Source organism: Leptonotus elevatus, chromosome 5 (genome assembly GCF_054856555.1).
Source record: "Leptonotus elevatus isolate MCC_2025b chromosome 5, RoL_Lele_1.0, whole genome shotgun sequence".
Taxonomy (NCBI): domain Eukaryota; kingdom Metazoa; phylum Chordata; class Actinopteri; order Syngnathiformes; family Syngnathidae; genus Leptonotus; species Leptonotus elevatus.
The window spans coordinates 7,393,948-7,418,398 of record NC_141243.1 but is presented as its reverse complement, the minus strand read 5'-3'; the positions used below and the strand labels follow the sequence as shown (position 1 = coordinate 7,418,398).

Here is a 24,451-nt window from a genome sequence, read left to right as displayed (position 1 = left end):
GCTGTATGATGTAAAAGCTTTCTCTTCCTTAGCCTCGTAGATCTTGATTTGTCATGTTTACATCCCCTCCTCTTGCTTTAAGAGTCCATTTGGAATCTATTGTAACCCTGGGACTGATTCTGTTGTGACTGTGAGATCTTCCATGAATGCCCTGATGGGCGGTTGCCATTGCCCAGTACAGTATTTATTTGCAGACCTCTGCACTCTGCCTCAGCAGACTTGGTGAGGATATAGTAGATCCTGTGATAATACCGAGCTGTACCTTGTGCCACCAAGTGCTTGTTAATAAAGGAAAAAGCTTTATTATGCTAGTGGCAGACCTCAGCCATCTCATTTTCTACCATTCTATGCCAAATAAGTGTAATAGTAAAGACTGCAAACATACCATACCAAACATACATCAAATAATAATAACTGATAAATGACAAAGCACATCGTAAAACAGTCGATCCACATTCTTCTCTTCACCCCCCTCAAATCTTTACATCTGTTTTTCTTTTTTTCTTTTCAGACAATTTAGGTCCAGTCCTAAATTTTGCATCTTTACACTTTAGATGACCTATTGTATCTTGTGTTGCGGTTAAACAAATACCTCTTATTGACAGGATTCAAAGTGCAAAGATACACATTAAAACTTGTCGTTTTGATGAAAGCCTCCAAAAAGGGGGGTCAAATATCAATAGAAACTAATGTTCTTTTCATCAACCTTTCCTCTACCCCTTTCTTTCCGTTCTTGTCAGACTAATGATGAATTATCGGTACACTGCTACGCTTTGCAGCTCAGTTATCTATTCACAGGCTATTTGAAACGTGTAGGCTATGTATATGCTCAAATAAATCATTACTTATCGGGGTGTATCACACAAAGAGCTTATGTGACCTTAAGATTAAAATAACTTCTTAAAAAGCCGTTTCACACCCTTGAACAATATATATGTATCACTAATAAATTCACAAAGTCTCTGGAAAGTTGAAGGTCTAGTTTTGAGTGATTCAGTCTGGAGAAAAAAATAATCCAAAAATGTTCACGTTGAAAACAAATCCATTGTCCAGAAACAAAATTGTTTATAAATTTTGATGCACAGAGTGAATAGATGATGAGCATTTAATTCACCAGCATCCATCAAAACAGAACTATATCCCTCGCAAACTCCTGAGTAAAAATAACATTTGCTGTAGCAGACTTATGAATAATGCATGATTTTTGCTTAAAAAGCAGAGAAAATGTTTTCTTTCACCCAAACAGTAATTATGCTTTTGAATGTGTTTGAGAGAGAGCCAGTTTAGGAGCTCACCGTATCAATGGACTGACATTGAAACATTTTGTTAATTGTAGATGGTGACGATAAGGGGTAGAGAGAATGGATTGATAGAAAAACAAGTAAGAGCCATTTTTTGTGCCATATCTGCAAACAAATCAAATCAAGACTTACATTGCATTGGTTTTATTTATCAAAATATCAAACTGATCTATTATTTTAGTCACAAAATCCCCAAGTGGAAAAGCAATCAAGGTACAATTAAACAACACTACATGTGATCTCAAATCCGGGGCAGAGAGTGGGCCTATTCTTATAATAGCACGTTTTTAAAATGATTCAATCTGCAGTGCCTATATGCTAATCACACGGTGTAGCTTTACATCATCTAAAAACAAATGACTGCAGCATGCAGAGAGAGTTAATGAGTCTCGGGCCTTTATTGTATCCTGCTCTGTATTCTCATATGATATACATGAATATGACGGTGTTGCTTACCAGGCTCTAGTGTGCAGATCATTTCTTCACCAGGGTGCTTATTTTAGCCCTGCACAGGCACCTCTTGACTTCTGTGAAAATGTTTGTGATAGTTTAAAGGCGACATGCTGCTAAGCCCTAATAACCTGAGCCACATCGTATTCACAGTTTTGATGTAGAAACATTGACACAGCCTCGTGTTACACTTGTCTTAAAGACCCATGACAGAATGGAAGCGACATTTTGACCTGTTTTTCTGTGCTTGAAATTAGTTTATATGGCCCCTCTTTCTCCGAGCTCCCACTGAAATGTCCCAGTGGCTAAAAACCCAAAGGAATATTGTATCTTGATGTCTAGTGAACAGGATTACGATGTCTGTTATAGCTTAAGGGCTGGGAGGATAGCTCTTAGAGCAGCAATGTTTCAATCTCTACAAAAGATCCTCAAGGTCCCAAGGGAGGAGTCCCTCTTCAGGTCATGATCCTAAACAACAGGGTTTCCTTCACTGAACTGCAAGCCGGGCAAATCTCATCGCAGGGCTAAAGATGTCTATCTGCAGCATATATAGTTCACTTTTGTTATGTTTTTGTTTGTTTTTTTTGCAGTTTTTTTAAACTTGTGGTTGGCATCAAACTAATTTACTGTATACGTATTTAAATGATTGCTCTAAACTGTTGTTGCTTCCAGCTTTAGAGTATGGAATTATACCAAAAATCTCAATTGTTCACACGGGCATAACCACTGAGTGTGTTTACCTCCATTCCATGAACGCAAAAAGAACTAAAAATGCAACGTGGCTCAAGTAACCTTCGTTTGGGCAGTCAGTTTTCCAATTCAAAATAGTACCACGGGAAGCTACAAAAAAACACGCCACATCGAACACATCAGAGGAATTAGGTTAGGCTAACAAGGGAGCAGAATTGGGGTCTCTTGTATTTACATTTCAGGATGTGGGAGATGTTGATGACATCAATTTTTCTTAATAGGAAATTGAGCGGAGCAATAACAGCAGCTCAGTGGACATGGAATGCAATATATAATGCTGCGACGTCCAGAACTAAGACGCAGTCACAAGGTAAGCTAATGTTAGCATGTGTGCCAGGTGTATTCACAACCGGAGTTTGTTCCAGCAAGGGGATTCTATAGCAAAAAACTGCCACTAAGCACCTGTAGAATCTTTAAACGTCTACATTGTCTTTTGTTTAACACAAACTGCCACCAAAGATGACAATATCTGATGTTTAGGCTTTGTTTGTTTTCATGTACAGTATGCCATATAATATTTGTATAAATATATTATATATATATTTATATAACTTAAAGCAACATTTTTGAACATCCATCCATTGCACTTTTCATCATTAGGGTCGCTTGTGAGCTAGACCCTCTCCCAGTTGACTGGGCGAGAGGAGGGGGGTATACCTTGACCAGTCAATCTTTGAACATCATAAATTTAACACAGCCAACAAATGTCAACATTTATGATTCAGTTTGCTTTCTCATTAAAAGCGTATTATCCAAAATCACCGACCTTGAAGGAATGCCGTTAAATTATCACATGAATTCATCGGGTAGCTGTTAAATGCCTTGTTGTTGTACTCCTGTCACCTTGCCCACATTGACCTCCCTCTTGGCATTGTGGTTATGGTTCTATTCACACTTAGATCAATTTCATCTTTTGGAGAGTATTACAAATCAACCCTTTTTGTGGGTGTGATTTGGTTTCCTTAAGCCAAAGCGTTTAACACCACCACATAAATCACAAAAGTCTTCATGCATTGATCATCCAGTTCGAGGCACCACAATGTACATAATGTCTAATAACGCATATCAGACATTAGTCATTATTGAGCTCTGTGACTTAATGGAACACTTTAGATCACAAATGCAGATTTTATTAGATTATCAAATGGTTTCTTTCTTCGTGTGAAAACATGCAGATTATGCACAACCTATAGAATAAATATGTGGCGTCACTGTACGGACCCTTGTGTTGTTTTAATATTTTTGTTATTCAACCAGAATTCATTGATCTTTGCCTCACTTTGTTTCTGGAAAGGGCAGACCATCCATTTATGGTATTTATTTCACAGTTCTGTTATTGTTCTCCCCACTAATTTGAAAGTAGCAGAGGAGTCTTAGGTGCACACCAATAAACCGCAGCGGTAGTCCATAAACCAATATTATGACATTCCGCGGTGATTGGGAAGTAGAGGTGGTTAATGTCCGCAGCTAAACTGACAATTTTTACCCAACAAAAATTACGTCCATGCCAACAACACTGCGTAGTTTCATTGCAAGCCCTATCTGCAGACTCTGTGTTCCCTTTATAATGACAGCGCCTTTATTTGCTTATATTTTATAACTAAACCTCCTTGTTTTGAGACATTCCCCCGTTGGTTGAATGCAACAACTCAAAAAGCACAAGATAATTCCTGGCAGAACACCAGTGTACTGTTTGTAAGCAAAGATTGGAATGGCATCAAGGTGGCTTTAGTTCTCTAGATAAAAACAAAGTGGTATCACTGGGGAGGTCTTTATGACAGTAGTGAGGGACGTCCAAAGAAGAGTTCAACAGAGAGTCGGTTTTAAGAGTAAACTCAAAGGGTAAACGTGTATCACTGTCCAGTTTGCTCTAATTGCTTTAGTTTCCCTTTAGTAAGGTTTTTATCTGATTTGGATTATGCCTCTTTAATATAAATGCTTTAATATAAGTTCAATTAGAATTGTATGGTGGTTAGGGTAGGGCAAGAAGTTAATGGGATATTGTAAGATGGCACAGGAACTTTTTACTGGCTTGAAGCGTTCGAGCAATAATTGTTGGTTTGATGCCTCACAAGCTAGTTTAAGTGCAGTGATGTTAAATACCTCTGAATTTGCGTAAAATCTTGGCATTCAACTTATATTTACTCTTGAGAGTTGAGAATAATAAAATGCTTATTCTGATTATTTCTTTCAATTTCTCAGGGAATGGCATATCTCATTCTAAGCAAAACCTGTTAATTCTAGTAACATGCACAGGCGACATGTCAACAATGCATAATGAGGAAACATCCAGTGGCCTATCCATCTTTATCACATCTATTCTTATGTTTAATAGGATGACCTGCATGTGCAATTGTAAAATGTAAATTGTAACGATTGTTAGCTGATACGATCACATAAACACTATAGTGGATTTGCATTGATAAACCATCAAAGAACCAGTAGGTGTCTTCTCTCCACTGATGTTCAAACATTCAGACAATATGTGATTGTATGCAGGTCACAACCTGTGAAGCTCGAGATTTAAAAATAAATAAATAAATTGGACTGTCTCTGTGAAATGAGAACAGGGTGCTATATTGTATGTTAATGACTTGACATCCCTTGTGGAAGCCTGAAACAACAGATGAAAAGGGTTACAGCACACGCACAGGCTTTGATGACAGGGAGATACCCATATGATGGGGAGGGGGAAGGGGGGCATGATTTGTACTAAGAAATAATAATGCTGGATGACCTTTTACTTATTTTGTCAACCTATATATTTTTGAACAAGAGAATGAAGCAACACATTGCAGCATAGCTGCCTGTAAAAGCAGATTCCTCCGCTCATGTTTTGGAAATAAGGACGAAATTTGACCAGAAACAGTACAATAATCCATCTGGACAAACAGTACAACAATACTCAAAAGCATATATTCTTTATCCTCTGTGAAAAAGGACTAACATTACAGCATATCACTGAGTCACTTGCAGTAGTTGTGAAACTCTTCATGTTTGCATGGCTGTGTTATACTGCCCCCTGGTGTACCAAAAGGTGCTTCAATGAAATAATCATGACACACAACTATTTATTATTTTCATTTTATTACCATTTTTCCTAAATTTTAAAACATTCTTAAAGAGTAATACTATTTTTATGTAAAAATAAATAAATAAATCTAGGGATGCGCGAGTACCAGTACCATATTCGGCGTTTACGATCAGGAACTCGAAATTAGACAAATAGAACATTGGCGTAAATTCCATGCAATTTGGAGGAAACATTTTATATTGTGATGACTTTCTTTAAAATTGTCTGATTTTTTGGGGGAGCGAGGGGGGGGGGGGCATTTTATGTCACAGAAGTACGAGTGGTATCATCAGCACTTTGTATCTGAATCGATATTTACATATTTATATAATACACAATGTAGACCATGTTCAATGCATTTTGCAGCTTTTGTAAGCCTGTAATTCTCGACCTGCATGCTAAACTCATTGAAAATCTATCAGTCAGAACGTCAATGATTAATGATTATAGTTTTTTGTTATTTGTGCATACATAAACATGTGCATATTACAGACACATAATATTTATACATATTTATGTCGTTAGGAACATTTGTCTCTTAAAAGTACAGTGAGTGATTAATTTTAAGAACTTGAGCAATAATTCAAATGGACTAAACTTTTTGATAGCCCCTATTAATTAGCTTTCTGTATGGGATCACCAGTCAACTGCAGGGCAAGTAAAGACTTGCACATTTGAATTTACTTGAGGAGTGCACTTGTTTGCCCTTCCATCTTTTCATTTGTAAATATGACAGTCAAGAAAGCAGTATCAATATGTGGTTAATTTATAACATGACAGTAATCATAAGTCAAACCCAAACAGCTTGTGAGATAATTCAGACTCAAAAAACTTTATTTAAACCTTAGTGCAATCTAAACTAAAAAAAGATATGAAACGCATGAGTCACTAAAACTTTTAAAGCCCAGATGCCCATGCTCATTTATAACCTACACATGGGTTTCTTGCCAAGTACCTATATTGTTCGGATAGCCAGCTTGCCCATCTGTGCACCCATATGCACTGTTTATTTTAACTGGAGCAATCACTTGGTTGGCTCATTCCAATCTTAATGTAGTGCAAAGCATTTGCTCCGCTGACCAACAACACTCCTTTACAATTTTTCATGCATTATATTACTGGTACACCAAGGGGGAAAGGGGTGGGGGGGGACAAATCTAAAAGCCTCTCTACTACACATCAAGAGTCATTGGAGGTTGAATAGTTTAAAATAATATATTATTTATGTTCTCATTATTTTGTATTGCAAAAACAGTTTTAATTCTGGATAAACTGAAGGTAAACCAGCATCCTGGAACACATGGTGTTTGTTGACTTTTGAGATCCCAATGCTTATAATCAATAAGTGTATTGCAAGAAATTAGCCAATTGTACTTAGAATATATGTATATTTTTTTTACTAAACATATAATATCTTTGTTTGTCCATCCATGCCAGCGACTTACATGCAGAACAGTTAAATACAATTTCACTTAAATGGGAGAAGGTGCAAATAACTTGTTACCATTCATATTCAGACTGTAGTAGCTGTTTGTCCAACAAACCCAGCTAACAAATTGTAATAAAATAATATAATAAATATAATAATAATAAAATAATTAAATAATATATTTTAAAAATAATACATATTTATATAATAATATAACAAATATAATAATAATAAAAAATATTGCAATTAAATAATATATAAATAAATAATAAATACATTTGCAAGTAAGATGTGATGAGCTCATTTATTGTTTCATTACACACAGCGAAAAAATATCTAACACAAAACTTGCTTGTGTTAGTGCACTTCTCCTTTGCCAAGATAATCCATCCACTTCATTGGTGAGGCCATATCAAGAGACTTAGGCAGCCTCAGTCAATACAATAAAATGCTATAAAAGATGCAGTTTTAGATTATATGTTCCCTACCTGCAGGCATGAACAGGAGAACGACAGTATATCTGTTTACCAGGCAGTCATTGGCACCACATTGATTACGCGACATCACACAACGTGTCTCTAACTCTTTCCGGCATCTTGCAATAACTGAGATTGATAGTGCAAGTTAGAACAGTCATTTGGACCCTGATCTATAGCACGGTGTCTCAAGGGATGAAGCCATCACACCTACTCTCAGCTTCATGCTCAAAGAGAATGGTCACCGTAATCGCTAGAAGATGTATTTATAAAGTGCTCTGCTCAGCAACCCCCTCTCCAGTCCACTAAATCTGAGAGAGAACTAAAATGGGAAATGTCACAACCCAAGGACACTACAAGGATCTGGGCCTGACACTGCCTGCAGGTAATTGGGGTGCGAGTGAGTCAAGGAAAGCTCACACCTACTGTTTTTCTTTTTCTTTTCTTTTTTTAGTGCAAAAGGGGAAAAGGAGATAGATGGGTGAAAATAGAACAGCAGATTCATGGTGATAGAAACTAGGGATGCAATGATATCCAGACATCACAATATGAAAGTCATGATATGATTATTATCACAATATTGTGGGAAAGTTGGTGAATATTGTAAAAAAAAAAAGAGCTCATACAAAAAAATAAAAAAATTATTGTGCTTTTGTACAAAACAGCAAGACATATAAACCACCTACAATCTCTAATAACACTTAATATTGAGGCACTTACATGCTAATGCACGCACGCACACATTCAGTTCCTCCACATATTGACTCAGTTCACAAGCATATTACGTTCCCTTTCATGTGACCATTTAAACATAGAAGGGCCAAAACATGCCTTGTGAAAATTAAACTGCACCAAAAAAAAATACGCACCAGTGGGTGCTAGAACTGCACAAATAAAGATCAACCTGACTCTTTTTAACAGCTTTTTATATCGTGACATGACGATGACGATATTGTGGCAGTTTTAATATCGTGATATCACGATATTGCCGTTATCGTTACATCCCTAATAGAAACACTGACAGTGTTCAACATGTGCGGCTCGGGTGATAATACAAAGTAACTTGTGAAATAATTGCTCAATATTTTCCCAATGATGTCAAAATACACTAATAATATTATAAATTATATTTTTATATAGAATATGAAATCTAATATAAATAAATGAGTGAAAACATAGTAATGGCATACATAACAAACAATTTCTTCTCATGTTAGCATCAAAATAAAAAAGAAGATTTTGCAATCAAAAATTGTTTTAGTTTTTTTTTTTAAACATTACAAATTAGTTAATTATAAGTGGACTTTCACAAATTCCACATACTTGGACACAAACAGCATTTGTATACAATTTCAATATGCTGGGGTTTTGATATTGTATCATGAGACAGCATTCACTGCTAAGTATATTATTTAATATTTAGAACTTTGTTGTTGTTTTTTTATAAACTTTTGCCTTGTGCGGTTTACTTCCTGTTTCAAAGTCCATGCCCATTTAGGCATTTTCTTCTGGGAGTTTATCATTGCTTCAAAACGGAGCAACACTATCTTGCCGATAGAAGATTACAAATTAAATGATCTATGTGTAAATAATACTAAATTTTTCATGCCCACTTCTAGTCCATATAATTTGTTTATTAAATGAAATTAAGTATTAAGTGTGGATAAAAATATTCAGTCCAATGTACCAAAATATTTTCACCATACAAATGTAACATATTCATCTATTTTGAAGCATTTTATTTTCTCGGCGGACTGCAAAACTCAAGCAGCAAGCACAAATCTTACATGAAGCTATTGATTCTGCTTTATGACAAAATCGATATGGAATGGATTGAAGTATTAAAAAGAAGAGCTGTGGAAAAGAAAGCCAATGACCTGCTGTAGAAAGAGAAGGTAAAATAATCTAGTGGGCACAGCTTCTGAGTGGTTTTGTATTTGAGGTTTGTACAGTCACAGGATGAAGACATTTTCATGGACTGCAAATGATGAGGCGGTATCGTGAAATTAAAAGCCCATGTGTGCAGTAATTGCTCAAAGGGAGCTAAGATGAGCTTGTAAAATTCCCCTGGGAAAAACGATGTGTTGAGGATGTTCCATGGATGTCCTCTCCATTAACTAATTAGAAGGAAGGGTCAGTCTAATGATGTATTGCTGAATATGCTTAATATATCAGTCTGTTTGTCACTGGTACAAAAGCAGGGCTGCTTTTAACACGCTTGACTGAAGCAGATCAAACAGATGTGTAAATTAGAGCAAAAATCTACCATGTAAAAGTTGACTCCTCACTGGGAAGATAGTGGTACCATCCCACCTACTGCAATACTGTGATGGCCTTTCATACGGAGTTTTTTTTTTCTCTTGAGAGTTACATATTTGCATATATTCCATCAAGCCATTTTTTTTCATTCTAGGGAATTAAAAGCTAGCAAAGTCTGCATTAAGCGTGTGCTCTGAAATAGGAGCTTTGCACTTTGGGCCCTATTTTCATGACCGGCACGGGTCTAGCACAAAGTACATGTCGAACTGTGCGCATGGGTAGAGTTTTCTTTCTTTTGGTATTTTGCTTGGTTAATGTAGATAGAATAGGGTGTTCTGCGATGTTGGAGCTAAGTCATGTCAGTCTCGCATAGTTCTGACCATAAGACTTTTCGTTTTCAATGCACACATTCTATGTTCAATTCAATTTGGAATCAGGCCACGGCTATTGTCATTATTAGAATTTGCATCAATTGGAACCGGCCAATAGTTTGCATTTTATGCAAAATCGGTGATCAGCTGCTTAATTTGCCCCAAATTGATCAATGATGTCATTGATCAGCTCTGCGAAATAAGACATCCATGTTATATTTATGTGTTTTTTGAAGATTTTGTTGTGTTTATCCCCGCCCCCCCCCCCCCCCCCCCCCATGCATTTCAATTAGCATCAATTAGACGTGGGCTTTCGCTAATGGCCGGGCCAGTCCCTATCCCTCTCGAATGGCGGCGATTGACTGTAATGTAAATATAAGGGTTGTTTAAATAGTTATATTGCTCCATCTTCTGATCAAGTCAGTGATGAGGGTTTTTTTTTAAGTTGCTGATCGGTGATTGGCTGAAAATTTCTGACCATGTAAAGCCTAGTCATTATAAATATCTATATCAAGTTTTGAACCTAAGATCGTTTCAAATTTTTTTATTAGCCTGTCTGACATGGAAAAAATGCTAATTAATCAGGGTTTCAGAAAAAAACTGGGGAAATGCAGACCTTGTATGTGTGTGTGTCAGGGCACACTGACCTGTTTGGCTTCTGTTCCTTAACTCTTTTCCTGCCAATAACGTTAATTGACGTCAACTATGTGTTTTGTTTTTTTCAATGGGCATCGCAACGTCTTGTGCAGCTCTGATTTCATGAATGAGTTGAAAAAAATAAATAACAACACCCACTAACTATGGCGAGCAGATTGCAGCATTGCATGTCTTTTCAATGGACTTCCGTGGATCAAATTACATGAAAACATGGCAGATCTTAGGAAATGCAACGTTTTCAAGGATGTTTTGAATGAGCGTTTGTCACATTAAATCTAATTGACAGAACATCACTAAACCAAAAAATATTAGTGTCAAAGTCACAGAAAATGTATCTTTTCACAAAAAGTTTTCTCCTTATGTTTTCCATTATAGCTTGGTGTCACTCAAATTACCTATTTTCAAATGGTGATTTCTAAAGAACAGAATAAGGTATAGTGATACTTTTGTTTTCTAATGAGAGAATGGAACGCAATGTTTCATATGGCATCCACCATGTTTATGTAGTCATAGCATACAGTATTCTGTTTGCCTTGAAAGATGAGTGAAAATGCTCAAAATCGGCTAGCACTGTAGGGGTTGTCTTTTTGGATAACGTTTGACAGTAAAAAAAGTTTTAGTATGATCATTCTTATGCTATTTTAGGCATTCACTGTTTTGAGAGTCCCGACATGACCCTTCAAAGACCACGTGCATGTTTCTGTGGGAACCAGTGCAAATATGGTGGAAACACAGACAGTTCTCAAGATATACATGACTTGGAATCTTTTGCAGTTCATGTTTCAAGGCTATAGTCATCCAGAAATGGTTCTTGGAAATAATGTATGCTAGTGGCCCCAATAGACACTTGGTTATTATTCCTTCTTAATTCATGCAACTGTCTTGATTCACCTGGCAGGAAAGAAGAAGGATAAACTATCTATGTTCAGAAGGCAGGAAATGTATTCAAGCAAGGGTGCTTGTCAAATATAGACTCCGTGTGATTGCTATAAGTACTAGAGTAGATGGGAATCAATCTCATTGGAGTCGCTCTATCAAGCACAAAGAGCAGGAGACTTTCAACCTCCCTATCATTTCTTGGTGGATCATTAAATTCTCCTTTGGTCATGGTAAGAGGGGCTTTATTCCTCCCCAGGCTCTAACTTATCCTTCCACTCGTGCAGATTGGCGAAGTGACAAGTCAAATCATTGCACAGAGCAGCACGCTGTTCTGGAAGGATGTACTGTGTCCCAGAATTTCATTTAAGGATCTCTTCATGAACGACTTGATCTCTAAAACATTTTGGAAAAATTCTAAATCTCAACAAGTGTTTAAACTGGTAAATGAAAATATAAAGATGAAATGGTTAAATTCTGAGCTATTTAGACTACAAAGCAAAGTCTGAGTATATAATAGGAAATAATTGTTAAGAGGGCACTGAGGAGGAATAAAGCATAAATCGCTACTTGCCAGAACTTAACTCAAATCTGTAGTTTGCAACTTCTGTTTCCTTCATTGAATATTGATTTTTGTAGAAAATGAGCCACTACTACATGGTCCTTGAGGAGAAGATATTTGTGGAACTGACAAAGGACAGACACGAGTACACCTAACAATGAGCGTCAAAATACAAGGTCGAGGAAGCACAAAGAACTTGGAGAAACTTAACCTTCATTTTATCAAACTTTGCTTCAAACTCTACTCCATATTCTAGCTGTATATGAGGGTGTGTTGTGTTACACAGAATATAGTACTTTAAAATGATTTGATCTTCTTCTGTTATAAATTATCATATAATAATACACTGTTTAATAATGACATATAAAGATATTATTATAGTTATAATAAGGGGCTTTAACAATGAGCGATGCCATGTTAAATCCTACCTTGATTGAAAAGGAGACTTGCTCCTAAAAGAGGGTTTAAAAAAAATGCAGAATATAAATAGCATTCGTAAATGTCAAAAATTGCAATCCAATTTTTCTGATAATGTATGAACATGTCTACAAAGGCTTTTCAAAATGCCATACCAGTACGAGTAAAGTGTTCCAAAGCTTGAATACAGGAGTATGAATTTTAACGCCACAATTTTGGGGGAAAGTGCGTCAAAAAAAAAAAAAGCAAGTTCTTCACGAGTCATATTCATGCAACGTCTCCAGAGGTATGAAATAAAACTGGGCTGACTTCCCTTCTCAGAGCCTCGTGTGTGCCACAGAGGAATATCTGAAAAGGGAGCGTTATATTGAGCTGCAGGTGCTGAATTGTAGAAACGTTTTTTGAACCGAGGCTGTGCTAGAAATCCACGCAGTCATCCCATCCCTCCTAGTACACAATCTCAGCTCTATTTTTCCCCTCTGTCGAAATATTCTCTTTAAGACAGCCACTTCTCCGCATGCCATTCATTGTAATGTGTTTATCTTGTTTCCACTGTAAGCGAAAACTATATTTGGAAAAGTAAAATGTATGTTTATGATGCAAACATACAATTCTGCAAATGCCTGGATTTTGACGAACAATGCAAATTACTTTAAGTACCTCCTGCAGACTTTTCAATTCAGATCATGCATATACAGTATTTTATTAATCGTATCTGCGTTTAACTTCAATCAAAAGGTATTAAAAGGCTTTCTTACTGCTTTTTTTTTTGTGCATATTTCTTTGCAAGAGTCAGAAAAGCCACTTAGCACTATGAGATCAGAGGAGCTTAGAGGGAGCCCGTTCCTAAAACATTCAAATCCTCATTGAGGTGAGAACACCTGTCTTGTCTTGTGTCATGGAATGACACTTATGTATATCAGAACAGATGAACTATGTATTTTGACTGGAGATAAACTGGTCAGTCAAGATGATGATGGAAGGGCTGCTCGATTATAAAGTGTCAGGTTCAGTCAAGCTAGAACATTTAATAAACAACAGACCAGGAAGGAAGACAACAGACTTAGATCATTTTTACTTGCGAGGAGAAACGGACAGAGATGTGCTCAATTACAATCTCGCTTTGGACACACTTCGCGGGGCCTCTTTTTATTGGGTATTCACTAGTTATGGTTGCTGCTCTAAAGGGGAAGGATATACACAGCAGCAGCCATCACGGATATGAGTCATTGTGGAGATAATAATACAAACGTGTTTTTCTTCGGCGCTCAAGGTTTCAGCAGTAAAAGTTCAACAGTTCATCCGAAGTGAAGTGAAGAGCAAAAAGTGTTTGAGCCGCTATCTGGTGATAAGGCACAGTTCCTGTTTAAAGCTGCAGGAGCATAAGTCATGCTTTGTAATACTATTAGAGTAAATATGGGATAACGTATAGATATTTATTCTAACATGAAGAAAATATTAGTCACAATTAATTTGGTAATACTTTAATTGTAATCACGATTAGGACTATCATTTGGGTTTTTTTGGTACAAAACAAGAAAATGTTTAAACATGTAAAAAATATTAAGACAAATACATTTCTTTGAAATATTATAATTATGCAAGTTCCTTGGACCAAACAAGATTTATTAAATTAGTCATTTTAAAATAAAAAAAGGTGCAAATAAATAATTAAAATGACTCAAAATTAGTAGCAATAATCTTTTATTTGTCTTTATGATTATGACAATTTTGTAATTGAGGAGTGTAATAATTACAATTTTAATTGAATTTTGAATAATTGCACAGGCCTAGATGATGGTAAAGATTCAAGCTAATTTTACTAATAAACTAACATGAATTCCTTAGCCATTATAAGCATCCAGTATGAAAAAATAAAAAATTATAATACAGAAATAATTTTGTAGTAGCAAAGTGAAATAAAAGTATTTTTAGTTAGATTTTTTTTTTTAAGTTGATATTGGTCATTTATCTAGGGTGACTAGATTTTCATTTTGTTGTGTCTGTTCACCCTAAATATATCGACACATTTTACGAACATGTTAACAGGTGACTAGTAATGTGGGAATATGTTTTTGATGGGTGTGAAACAGTATCTTGAATGCCTGATTACTGATAATCACACGGGACTGTTCACTAATTGCCTCATTATGTTTTCTACTTGGTTATACGTAGTTTCTAACCTCTGGCACAGTGCTTCATATTCTCAATGCTCCCTCTATATTGACAAAAAATAAATGAAAGTCTCCCTCAGGCGTCACTCTTGTGAGAGCAATTTGAACATGAAACAACAACAAAAAAAGTTATTCTTGTAATATGCGCACAATTATCAGTCATTCGTTGCGTTCCTGGGGTGTACTCAATGATTTATTCAAGCTTGGCTGGCAGCGGTGGGTGATGCCACGAAAAGCAATGGCAACTCTAACACACAGACACTCTAAGAGAGAGAAAAACACCACTGAAAGCAGGATGAGTAAAATTGTTGCAATCAAAACCAGAAATGCTGATTTGCTTATTTCCCAATTGGTTTTGATAGTTTAAAGTCTTGAGAGTCAACTGAACTGAAATCACCACCAGGCGCTTGTCTGCCTTGTTCACAAAGCCCAGGGTAAAGGCTCTGGTTCTACAGGTTTCATAATGGAAATTCAGCTTCTATTTTCTATCTTATCTCAGCTTTCTTTATTTCTTTCCAGCCACAATATAATGTAGTTGGCTCATATTGCAGTTGAGACAGGCTTCTTCTGTGTTTCATCATCAAATCTTATGTTGTTTGTGCATTAATTAAATGCCCCCTGGTGGTCAATGCGTGTATAGCAGAATGAGCAGCACAATGCCCATTGTGTCGTCATGATGCACAAAGTGTTTAATTCTTTACACTCCATTCGTTATTACCGGGGGGTTTCCCTATGGAATACAATATTTACGATGCTATTTTTATCATATATAATATTTACAGTATATTTACATACTGTTATTTATAACCAGAGCATAAACACTGCAGCGCCTGTGCTAGCAATAACAGAAAATTCAAAGAAAGGGTGAAAATGTGTTTACACCACTTCACAAAAGAATCACTTTAGTTCTCACCTCACCAAACATTTCATGAAAGCTTTGGCAATGTTTCTCTGTGATCCATCTACCACCTCCACAATGTTCACCTGAGAACATGACTTTTCTCTGAAAAATGGCCACCTTATTCTCCGTGGCTTTTCAAAGGCAGCCCATCATTTACTGCCCATTAATTCAGGCAACCTTTGACTTGTCCCCATTTTTTTTTTTGCTTTATGTGCACTGGCAGGCTAACATTTAGTTTAATGTTGCAAGTTGCATTGCAAACAGAGCGAGGGAGGATGAGGATGTTTGGGGATGCAATTAGGAGGCAGCAGGTAAGGACAACAAATTACTTCCAAAATGTTATTTATTTTACAGAGTATTTTTTGTCAATAGCAGTAATGCTGTATCTAGTAGTAAGTTATCATACAGTATGAGGGTTTGAATTATAATGGTTTACATTGCTTCTATCCACTTACAGAGTTGCACTGAAACAACAGCAGAACAAGTGTGACATTTAACTTACATTTTATACACTGGTGGCCTTTAACAAGACAATGCAAACACAATGCATGCAAATGATAATAATCACAATTGGCTGACTTTCCATTGGAAGTTCTATATTTGTTCTCTAGTTCTCTTTATTTTTTTCTAAATTACTTAGACTTGTTTACAGACGATCCACTTGACCCTGGTTATGAGTTAAAGGGGGACAATAATACCATAAGAGACCATAACAATATATATATGATAGGTTAACTGAAGGCTCTAAATTGTCCATAGATGTGAATGGGATTGCGATTGGTTGTTTGTCAATATGTGCTCTGCCACTGATGATTGGCTCGCGAGCAATTTTGTGTGTACCATGCCTCTCTGACAAAATCAACTAAAATAGGTTACAGCACACCTGTGAACCTAGTGAGAATGAGTCGTACAAAATATGGCTGGACGAACAAGAAGTCATTTCATTTGAGATGTTTAATGTTTAATTATTTAACAGCATCCAATTGCTTAAGTTTCTGATTTGTTATATATTTAAATCGGTAACAACTATTGTCCAAGCATACCAGCAGATTAATAAAAAAAAAAAGGTGCACAAAGAATGACAAAAATTGGAAGGCATTTGAAATGTGGCATGGATGTGCCTGATATATTTATTTATCTCTTCCCAGACTGCACACTGACAGGGTGGTTTCTCAGGTGGGTGAATACCCACGCATAGGAAGACAGAGGCAGACAGCCAAACAGAAGGATGGAAAATAATGATGGGATGAATAATTGATGGCACCAAATTTTCCAAGAGAGTAATCAAAAATAAGCATATTGTGCAAAAGAGCCCACATCTGCATGCATAAAAACATTTCTGAGCTATTACGGTGAATCTTGATAAGTCTTTTAAGACGGGAAATGTGAACCCCAACATTTTCCAACGGAATGATCCAGTATGCACCAAACATAAATACAATTAATAATTCAGCCAATGAAGACATGAAACACACACGAGTTGCATAAATTATAATTGAAGAAAATTGATATACTGCACAGTAATACCAAAGATGCTCTAGGCTGCCTTATGCAAACTGACAGTATGACAAATGAGTCATCCTGACTATACAGAAAAATTATTTTTGATACCATGAATAAACTAGTTTTGATTTACATTCTTTGGTTTCCTATTTTGGTTTTGGAAACTTTCGTGGCTCCATCCATTCATTTTCTGAAGCGTTTGTCCTCATTAAATTCTTACAGTGCCCCGTCCTGCTGCGTTGGGTTGGGGGCGCGGGCCGTGTTGGGGGTGGGGGGCGCTCCTGCTCCTGGGTTTGTTCTCCGGCCGGTGGCCCTGGCGGGGCCCGGGGGTCTTCCTTTGGCGCTGCGGCGGCCTGGGGGACCCTGAGGTGTTGCGCTTGCTCTGTTCTGGCAGGGGTCGACGAATGAATGTTACCGAATGAACAATACTGAGCTCTTAAAAAAAATTAAAAATTCTTGGGTCAGCTTGTGTCTATCCCAGCTGACTTTGGGTGGAAGGTGGCAGATCACAGGAAACATATAAATAACCATCCACTCACACTCATTTTCACACCTTTGAACGACTTCTATTTGCCTAACATGCATGTTTTGCGATGTGGTAGGAAGCCTGCGTACCCAGAAAATGGGAATTCCAGACAGGAAGTCCGCATGTAATCTCATTTCAAGTCCACCCACGGACCCTAAAAAATGTCCACTTAATCTCCAATGAAAGCAATATTCTCACACAAGCTACTACACTACACATGTGAACACGTGTAAAATAAGGGTTGTGCTTGTGAGTGTAAGACCAGTGGGCATATTGGCATGCAGACCGCTGGCTTGGTGAGGATTTGAGAGTTTTGCTATAGTGATCCATCAATGTAAAATATACACATATTCTGACCTTGGTGTGGATGCATCAATAAGTCAGAGAAGGGCGAAGAAAAACATACCGGTCTCTCTGCTCGCTCTATTCATAAATTTCTCACAGAGCCACAGGACGGGCATCAATTATTTACCTTTCCAGACAAGGCACAGATGGAAAGGAAACAAAAGGAGAGCTTAAGGCCAGAAGAGAACAAGAATAAGTTTGATTGAGTCATTAAAATCTTCAATTAGTATTCTGATGAAAGAGGCTACAATATTGATGTTGACACAGTGACTTTTGTTCTCCAGACATTGATTGCATTGTCTGTATTTAGCCTCCGAAGATCTTATTGGTGTTTTTAGGTTTGTGTCATTGAGCATCTGCAGTTTCAAGAAAAGCGTGTGAATTCCCCTCAAATTAGCTACATAGATTGGTCATAAAATGTCATATGATATTCATCCAAGTAACAGCAATAGACAGCCTTCTTTGAAGGGACAATGTGTCAACTTTACTGCCGTCCAGTGGTGACCTAATAGAATGCAACGATTTTGATGCATCTGCTCTACGGTGCCTCAGAGAGATTTCATTTCGCAAGGCTACCACCAATTACTACCAATTATTATTTGGATTGAGCGAGCGAATAGCCCGGCGAGCAAGAGTGGCTGGCATGAACTCACTGGAGCTAACATGAGTGGCTAGCAAAAGCTAGCGAGAGCAAAGCAGAGGAAGACAAGTGGCAGGAGCCCGAATCATGGGACTCGGTGACGACCACCTGCAGGCCCCAGCAGTGGAAAGTAAGTGGCGCTTAACCCACTGGGTCCGACACAAGCTGCAAACACCACCAGATGCTAACTACCTTTGTGAACTTCTTTGCCTTTGGGTATCCATAGCAGAAAGATGGCAATGAAAAATGTCAGCTTCCTGTAAGGCGCGGCGCGACCTTCGTAATATTATTATCAATTACTAGACCTACGATTATATATATTTTTTAAATGTACCTTGATGTGGTAGAGCTTCTTTTTTTTTTTTTGCATTTTATTGAAATTGCATTTTATTGAAATTAATAGTTGTTAGTTCACCACTAGAGGATGGATGGATTGGGTGGATGGATTCACATGGAGAATCATTCAATCATCATTTCTGAAGTAATATTTTCATGTAGTCACATTGCTTGTAGGGTTGCATCACCAGAGCAAAAAAACAAAACCAAAAAACAAAACTGTAAAACCACATCGTATGAAAAAGGCAAGTTTGGAAGAACCCATACATTTAAAGATGTGTTCTGCACAGCTAGGAACTTTTCTTTCTGTAATTAGACTAGCCAAGGTCTGCACTAATTTATTTTTAAACCTTTGTTGAGACTCGTTAATTTCTTCACAATGCAAAGCAAATTAGCATTCTGCCAGTTGCTTGCCTTCCCCTGACAACTTTGAGCCACTGTAATTTTTCGCGAGGTGTGTAATTTAACCCCTGCCGAAAACTAAAGAGGCCTTAGGAGGTTAATTGGGTCATGTGCGTAAGCTATTAATACTTTTTATATACTTCATTTATATTCCCTCCTTTTCTGATTTCATGTGACTACTGATCAAGTAAAAAAGTCAAACCACACTAGGCTACATTGGGAGTGAAGTGAAATGTTTCCGTTAGTGATAGAATGCAATGCATCGCCGTTCCCAAAGTGACAAATTATGGTGGTTGCGTCTTGCCCTAAGATACAAATGGTAGCAAATCATTTCCAATACAGTGTCAGCCCGCACCTGTTGTCCCTGCTTAAACCGCCTCGTTGCTTTTGATTAAGGTCCTTGGGTTGAGAAAATGTCATGCGCCGACCAGGTACCCCATGGGGGTACCCTTTTAACAATTAATTCTCACCGTGCTTCTGACAGTGACAAAACACCAACCGAGCCCACTAATAACTCTGAGCTCATTTGGTATGAGGATATGCACCACCCTCATCTGTTACAGAGATAAATTACTCTGCGATGGCGCATGTCTTTCCTCCCTTTTTCTCCTTCCCCACAGAGCAAGGTCTTTGGGAAATGGGTTATATGACAGAATCACTTTCCAAGAAACTGATTTCTAAGATGGCTCGTGAGACCGGATCGAGCGCCTCTGAGGTGGCTCTGACAGGGAGATTGGGCAAAGGCGGCGTGGTTAATGACATCACCTGGGGTAATTGCAATTAATTCACCTATAAGGTCGCATGTCAGCTCAGCAGTTTGATGGATGTTTCTCATCTTCCCCCTTCGGACTTGACTCATTTTGTCAATGACAGCCAAATCAACACGGTGACATAAATAGTTGCACAAACCACGGCTGTTTATCAAACTAGCAAAGTAGGTTGAAATTAAAGTGCCTGTTTCGAATGGTTATGAGAGATGTTATCAGGCTTGCTAGCTCCCTAATTTCCGTTCCCTGTCGACATTTTATCATACGACCATCCCAGTTTTATTGCTATTCACCTTGCACTGTAAGGCACGCATACAGTGTATGCTGTATATGTGGTGACAACACGGTGACAGTTTTATTAGCATGTTTAGATAAGCCATGTTAATAAAGGTGGCAGATAGTTCAGCATTTACTTCTAATTGCCTCTTATAAAGTGACTTATGGGCAGATAATGTTTTGTTTTGTTTTTATCTCATTTTCCAGCCATAGGTTTTAGAGACTGACTGAGCGTAACACAGAGAAAACCCACAAGCACTGCGAGATCACTTAATTTCCTCATGGGAAGACCGGAGCAGAGATTCAAACCCAGAATCTTTGACCTGTGAGGTAGACATGCTCCACTGGCATAACACTACCACACTTACACACTTGTTTCTGATGTAAGAAGTTGCCAATTACACAGAGCTCTATAATGAAGAAAAAAGGAAGAAAATGAAAATGAAAAACAAAAAATCCAATTTGATCATAATGGTAAATGGAGTGCACTTATAAAGCACATTATCTACACCATATGACATCCAAAGAACTTTACCAAGCCTCAGATATATTTACTTTTTGTGTACCAATGCTGTATGTTGCTGAGGCGCTCCAGCTACGTCAATCTACGGAAATGTTTTCCTTTTTACTTTAAAATAACTTACTTTAACCTCCAAAATCCCTCACCGGCAATGGCGAAACACGGGGTGTTATTTGCTTTTGGTAAAGTTTTGAATCAATCTGTGTTAGGGTGGCCAGACGTCCGGATTTAGGCTCGACAGTCCTACTTTTCAGTGATGAGTTCGGCATCCTGCGCAATTCTAAAACGGACTCTGGTTTGTACGCCTTTTAAAGAAAATGAGCCGTGGTTGATTTTATGTGACCCAAATCATCCCCACCCCACAACTGTCACAACTGGTCAGCGCATGGCAAAACATGCCTCTAAAACCTAAAAGTCACTCCCAAAAACCTGAAGTTTTCCTGGAAATTCAACAATATTAAAAAATAATTGATATCTCAGCTCCTGAAGCAGATAGAAACATAATTCAAAAAATATTTCAGAGCTTACACATGTGGCGTTCATGTAAACATACGTTTATTATTCCAAACCTTCAATATATATTTTTTTAAATCAACAAACAAATGTCGCATCTGCGGGTACATAACTCCTATATTTACCTTCAACACTAGAGCGCAGTTGTAATAACCTCGGGGGATCGATTCGTCCATTCCGTTACGAGGCCGTCAAAACATCCTCATTGTCCACAAACATATTTCTTAACAGTATGTCACTGTCAACTTGTTACACTGATTCGAATTCCTCTCGTGCCGTTGTCAATCGCGTCATTTATTTCATAACTCCCGCGAATCTGCGTCAACCATAAATGCTTGAATAAAATTCCAGGACATGCTTAGAGGCCCACGTCACCCTCTCGTGCATATTCTGATGAATTTAATCGACTAAGAGATCAAGAATTGGTCAAAACCAAACCAAATAACTTATCCGCTCTCGCGGCTTTAAAGGGAGAAGCGTGCTGGAACGCTCCGGCTTTAATGGTAGAAGCGCGGTCACGCGCTCACGTCCTTAATGGGTTAAAAACATGGTACTGTAAATGAAATAAATTGGCAAAAAGAAGTGTAGCGCGTCGAGAGTGGCCCCTTCCTTTTAACGCTTTTTTTTCCCTTTTGAGGCGCTTAGGCGCAAATTGGACAATATGGCTTTATGTGCACAGCTTGTCAGAGAGTAAGGTTTGGTCCCTACAAATTCTGAGCTATACTTATAAATGCTTTAAAGCCTCTCTCACTCGAACTGGTCAGCAAGTGCAGGACTCAGTGAAAATGACATCTTCGTATTTTCCAACAATATCTTCTCGGCAGACATACAAACACACTGCTTGATTTATACACCTTATGTTGCAAAGGCGCTGTTTGCAATTCATCTTCTTGCTCTGTGCTCACAGGTGCAAAATCACCTCTCTCACCTCTCTTGTATTGCACTTAATTCAAATGCCAATTCCAGTGTTTGGGACATTCCCCACTGGCCTGCACAGCAACAAAATGACACAATAGATTGTGGCCCCTATTCTCTTCTGGCCTGTTCTACCCTCATCCTGTCCACCGCAACCACCTCCACATGCACACACACTACATCGGTCTCATTTCCTGGAATTCTGAAGAGAGTAGATTTTCTCTCTTCTGTCCCCCGTCCTGTTATTCCCACTTCTGCCAGTAGCCTTGCAAACAGATTGCCAATAAGTTTGGTGGCAGGCCCCACCAACTTGCCAGCCCCCTCATGCCTCCCCCAGTAATGGCCTTCCTCAAGGGAGGGAGCTCATACCTGTCACTGATCCGCCTGCCCTCATAAACCTGCCCTGCCCCAATCTGCCTTACCGTTTCGTTCCTCTCCTTCTCCCGTCACGCCATTTACCTGCTGGGAAGCAATTTCATCCCATCTTGAGGAACTAGCCTCTTGCGGGCTCAAATTCACATTGTAATTCCACACGGACGACCACGTAATTATGATGGATTTAGTCTCATCTGCATAATTGTGCATAAATTACTTGTAGGTGTTGATACCGACATACAAGAGACAGAAACTAATGTAACGGGTCTGACAGTAGTGCCTTAAGTGTGAGGTAGCTTCCCAACTCTAATTGACCTTACCGTAAAACCACGCCCGCATGACCTAGTAAACCAATCAAGACACAAGACGTCATGTCTGCGTCGGCACGTGCGTTTTTGCTGCGGACAAACAAAGCAATCCAGCTCCCGGTGGTGCATTAGTCACGACTTCTGTAAGAGTGATAACCGTTATCCCAACCGACTAACCGGCTATCTGCTGTAGTCACTGCTTGTGTAAGAGAGGTAACCGTTATCCCGATCGACTGGAAGGAGTAGCCTGGAAATCCAGACTCACTCGCGGCTTTGCCGGAGAGTGAGTCTGGTCAAACCGCCCTATCAGTCGCATTTCTGAAGCGGGGCAAACCTGAGCTAACAGACGTCAGAAACATGACTCGTTGAAGTCTTTTATCCATTTATTTATTTTTGCAGACGGAGTAAAAATCCAACATGATTACTAGCCGAAGAGAGACAGTAGTGAATGACGTCGTTGTTGAATGTCGTTACGGAAAAAACTTGATGACTGAAGAGTGATGTTGCTCATGAAGACGACGTCACGCAAATAGACTAATTTGATTGGGAAGTCCTGTTTTCGGACAGAGCCGAATCGCTGCCTATGGCCGCCTGTCCAGACCCACTTTCTTCAAAAAGAAAGGCTATGAAAGGAGGTGTCCGCCGAATAGTAGTCAGGTTTCTATCCAATTGTTAAGAATTTTTTAAGCAAATTTACTGAAAATGCGCAAAACCGACATGCGCTAATGCCCGTTTCCATCTGTTCTTCGTTTGCGAATATTGAGAGGGAACACCCGAAAGGGATGTGATCCACCATTAATTTAAAAGAAGAAGAAGACCAGGAAGAGACTGCGCCGTGCAATAATGTCGTGTTGAAATTGATTGCACAGCTATGACGTGTGTGTGTGTGCGCGTGTGTGTGTTACTACTGAAATTCCCTTCAGTGTCCTATGTAACCTTTCACATCCTGTCTACCTCTTGCACAGTCAATGGCGATTTAATGATCCTGATTACCCTTTTTCCAGAAAGTGTCACAAACCCGACAGTCTGGAGAACAAGTGTGCGTGCTTGTGTGTGGGAGAGAAGATTCATTTTCAAAGACATACACAGGATGAATTGGAATATGTACTTTTGTATACGTATGTATTTGATTGTCATGATTTGAGTTGTGAGCGAGGATTTCAAACATAGTCATGACATATTTTAAGCATTTTGCGGTGAAACCAATGAATGTCTTTGGCTGTTGCTGCTGTCACCATCTCTAAACAAATCAACATCAAACTGCCGGGCTTTCTCTGCCTCGCATCAATGAAGCAGCCTAGCGTCTGACATCTACAGCGGTATTAAAGG

The 24,451-nt window shown here is 38.3% G+C and overlaps 1 long non-coding RNA gene across 4 annotated transcripts in view; it reads left to right on the top strand.

The window, feature by feature from the left end:
- The window catches only part of LOC147173507 (uncharacterized), a 79,868-nt gene that overhangs the window by 18,043 nt on the left and 37,374 nt on the right, over nucleotides 1-24,451 (top strand). For all 4 annotated transcript variants that reach the window (XR_015094898.1, XR_015094897.1, XR_015094895.1 and 1 more), the window contains one exon: nucleotides 2,723-2,811. This is a non-coding gene — a long non-coding RNA (uncharacterized LOC147173507). The remainder of the gene's footprint in view (nucleotides 1-2,722; nucleotides 2,812-24,451) is intronic.